The sequence below is a fragment of the Ostrinia furnacalis genome, unplaced genomic scaffold, assembly GCF_004193835.3.
Source record: "Ostrinia furnacalis isolate ACB-3 unplaced genomic scaffold, ASM419383v2 OfSCF1232, whole genome shotgun sequence".
NCBI classification, from domain to species: Eukaryota; Metazoa; Arthropoda; class Insecta; order Lepidoptera; family Crambidae; genus Ostrinia; species Ostrinia furnacalis.
The window spans coordinates 261,570-266,407 of record NW_021131471.1 but is presented as its reverse complement, the minus strand read 5'-3'; positions in this window follow the sequence as shown (position 1 = coordinate 266,407).

Here is a 4,838-nt window from a genome sequence, read left to right as displayed (position 1 = left end):
ACAGGGGCGATTTTGCAAAAAAAAATGTACAGTCTAATGTGTTGTCGTCTGTAAGTATCTACATAATATTTTCACAGTATTACGATAGAAATAGAGTTTTTTGTCTTTTTTAATCTTGTTTATTATGTATGTAGGATCATCGTTTCCACCTCCATTCCTAACTAAGTATACAGTTAATCGTATTCAACTGAAGTTACTGTTATTGCTGTATGCTGTTACTACTATTACTAGCTTTAAGAATAAGAATATAACATTTTTGTAAAAAGTATACAGCCAGTAGTACACTGCTGTTTAGTTTCATTCACTGCGCTGCGTATTTTCCGTACTTAGCTTTCTGATTGGGCTTTTGCGCGATGTTTTACTTTTACATAAATGGTTTTTTTAAAAGCATTATAACAAAGCTGAGCTTTTCAAAACTGTTCAATCAATTGTTAAAAATTGCTGAGTTTTTTTTTTGTTCTGCTCTTGTATTTGTCATACGAGTACACAACGCATTTGTCAATAAAAACACAAACACCCAAAAACATAATCGAAAAACTAAAATAATTGTGGGTCATCGAAACATCGAGCGTTTAAAAACAAAGTGATATTACTTCAAAATGCTTTGGGAATTAATTGCAGGGATTTAATTACACAAATGGCCTCGAGTGATATCAGTTAACGAACGAGCAATCGATGGAAACATTATCGTGTTCGAATTATTCATGTTGACTTTTACTGTATGGTTAGTGATTAAATAAAAATTGCTATTGATTTTTGCGTCTAATGGTTCTGTGATACCTGTATCTGGAAAATGAAGCGTGCTATGCTCGGAGTTTCCCTGCGTGATCGAATTGGAAATGAGGAGATCCGTAGGAGAACCAGAGTGATTGACATAGCCCGCAAAATCGCTAAAATCAAGTGGCAGTGGGCGGGGCACATAGCTCGTGGGGCTGATGGCCGCTGGGGCAGGACTTAAGTAGCGACCACGAGCCGGAAGACGTAGCGATGGCAGGCCTCCCTCTAGGAGGACCGACGATCTGGTGAAGAAAATCGCGGTAGGTGCCTGGATGCGAGCGGCGCAGGACCGGTCTTTGTGGAAATCCTTGGGGGAGGCCTTTGTCCAGCAGTGGACGTCTTTCGGCTGAAACAAACGAACGACGAACCTGCATCTATTGGGTTTTAATTTCGCTGGGGAATTCCTCTCCCATCATGTGGGTTAAACTTTTAACTACCTACTGAGCTCACAACACTACAACACTAATTTTAGACTACCATTTCATTTCGTCAAACCCTTGAAAAAGAGGCTGACAATAGTGACTGACTTTCTTGCGCTGCTTCTTCTCAGCACTGGCCCATTTATTGTCCCGAAGCAGTGGTAGGGTTAATACTAGGACGTGTAATGTGATTTTTAAAAGCCTATTTTCAAAATTAATATTTTTATGAGTTTTATTCAACTGAGAGCTTAAAGTGTCTTACGTTTGCATAATAGTAAACCCTTATAAAACATCAAACAGAAACATTCAGATGAAACTAATTTAATTTTTATTACAGTTGCTTGTCTGTATCAAAAATTCTAATTTGAGTAGAAAATACTGCACAATTATAAATCTATTCTGTTTCGGACATTCAGTTTATCACGCTTGCTACCTGGGAACTAAAACAGTGTAGTATATACGGTAGATCTCTCGTCTGAGAATTTTCTAGCGCGACTTAGCTCTATCATGAAACTTGTATGAATTAAAATAGAAGGTATAATACTTAATTCCATAGCACCTGGAAAAGCAGGTCACTTCACTAGTCATTATTCGCTATAAAAACGATCATATCATTACAGTCCTAAGCTCTATATTAATAGAGCACAATTAAGCGCGAGCATAGGTTACTAATAGTCATTAGTCCCCATCACGACCGCGGCTGGCCGTGTTTTAATCACTGTTAATATCTGGGCCGCCCGTTGAGGACGACGCTTTTGACCTTAAGTTTTATCACAACATAGTTTCAAGTTAATGTTTAAATCAAAAGAAAAAGGACTCAGAATGAAAGGGTCCTGTTTTTTATTAGGATTTGTATCCTAGATTCAGATCAGTAAATGGAACTTAGGTTTCAGATTTTAGTCGTCTCTCTGCGGTGAGGAGATGCATTCTTCTTTTATCGTTACAGTCATATTACACCCCTTCAGGTGTCCAACTGGGCTTGCTATCAGGCGAACATCATAATACACATTTTGACTTTGACTAAATGCCATAAACTTTTTTAACCATGAGGTTCAAAATGCAATGTTATGGCTACCCCAAATAAAATGAGCCCCATAGGATCTATTCAATGTAAAATTTAGATTAATGTGTCATGAAATATACAAATTGCCGCTAACATATCAAATGCACTGAAAATAGTAGCCAAAGCATTACAACGTGTATCCGTTGAACAATGATCATTCACAAACACTAAATTACACGCGATTTCCTAACTTAACCACAAATTGAACTGTATCTAATTCGAACACCGTACAGGGAGTGCTGTAATGATCGTATCGGCCCGGTTGCACTAAACAAACACACATTAGCGTCTGCAAACCTAAATGTATGCTTTGTGCTTATGTTCGTTAGTTCTTTTTGCTCATGTTAGCACGTTCACCAAATACGGGCTAGAATGGTAATAGTGGCCTTATAATGAAGACAAAAACGCTGCAATTTCATTGTTTGAAACTTTTTCGGTAATTTGCTAAACGACACCACATTATTATCGTCTAGTAGAACATTGGTTCCCAAACTTATTTGAGACCCCTCCCTTTCGACCATACAAAAAATTCCGTGCCCCCCCCTCCTTCAGTCAAGATTAGGTACTTATTGGTCGTATCGAGCAGTCTGGAATGCATTCTCTCAGCGGTCGCAGTTTTTTTATTCTTAAGTACACAGATGGCCCGCGCCCCCCTTTAAAGGTCTTTGCGCCTCCCTACTTTGGGAACCAATGGTCTAGAAGGTGTCCGATGCCCTTAATCCTTCAAGCTCCGCGAATCTAGACACAATAGATAATCAATTGTTACGCGGTAGCCGGCTACCGCTTGGGGGCTGAGAGGTTAATTTGGTGCAGTCCTAATGCTAAGTCACTACCATGCGTGCGTCGTATGAGACTTCAAAAAGATCTTGGTTTTAATTTTTAAATACAAAAGTACCGGATATTATTTTAACTAGGTGCTGGTAGGTATCATGTAATTAAGAGAGTACCTACCTTACAGTTACATTACAGTTTATTTCACATTAAATGTTCCCGCTGACTTCAAAGTAAAAACTTGGACTTCTTGACGGGATTCTGAAGCGTCATGTTAGCGGTTTTGTTTTATTTCCTTAGATTCGTGTTTGGGCGACTATTTTAATGTGTGTGTAATAATGGTGGATTATTAATTATTAAGTGTTCGTGAACGTGCATGAGTGTGGGCGAGTGAAGCAAAACAGTGCATCGTGATTCTTCTGGTTCTTTCAAGTTGTCCATATGAGGTCTCAGTAAAGCACCACAACTTTACTGAGACTCAAGGGGTGGGAAGGGGTATCATCTATCATCCTTCATTATATCATTACTTGATTTCATTTTGTAACTCGTATCACATAAATACTTGAAAATGGCACAAATCAAGTCGACCTCGACGTGTATTGCCAACATTATCAAAAAGAAGACGAAGAAGTAAAAAAAATTAATGAAATAGAAAATAAGCACACAAGAGACAAGGTTATCGGAAAATGAAAAACCAAACTTAGACAAAAGTTAGATGATCTAATATACTTTAAAAAGGCTTTGTCATTCCATCTCAGGGTTTCCATATCCGCACTGTATTATCCTTTATGTTTCGCAAAAACGATGTTAATTTGGACCCTCGACCCACGCCCGCGGCGCAAAAGGGCGTAACTGTTTTACCGCGAATCGAGAGACGGACCAATTTGCATTTATTACCTTCACGTGCTCGACCGAGCCATGGAACAAGGTACTGGGGGCGGTCTACAACTCTTATGGCAAGTATGGAATGGCACGATGGAAATTTTGCTGTACAAACAACAACACAGTATGGCACAACGCGATGACTTTGAAATTGCTTTCAACGCACGCGAAATAAGAGCTACCTTTGTTACACTTGATATGCCATGTCCAAAACTCCAAATTGTCAATATCGAATAAGTATAAATAAGACAAAACTATCCAAAATAAAGCCCCCACCACTCATTTCCAAGAGAATCATCATCAAATCAATCAAATGACACCGGATTGAATTACAAGAACTTACGAGAAGTTCGTAGAGACTAATATCAACTTCCCTCCGTTGCAAATCTAAAGGTGTCGAAGCGCTGGTAGGGTAAAAAGATTATGAGACGTGCAAAGATTAAGAGAAAAACTTTATCTTTCTTTTTTATTAGTATTTTTTTTCTTAATACATACATTTGACGATTTGTAAGTGCAAATAAAGAAATGTCGACTTTGATATTTAACTTTTTCAAGCCAAGAGCGATAAAAGTCTCTATCACTATTCCATAGTCTATCCTCATCCCGGTCTGTATTCAAACCTTCAGTTCTATTTACCTGAATCGCTGTACGAACGTCGGAAAATTCTAGATACGTGCTACCGGACGCAGGACTTGAGAAAATGACGTCATAGGCAAAATGTTAATTCCCCGTGACGTGTTGAAGATTTGGGAGCAAAATGTGCAGAACATTTTAAAATGTAGCGTTTTGGAGATACACCTTTTGGACGAAAATTTTGTAACATTTACGCTGTAGGTGTGAAATATTTTACATAGCTTTTACGAAGTTTCGTTTTAAATAAGTAAGGTTCGTTAGAGGTTTTAGGTATGATTATATTTCAGCAGGAT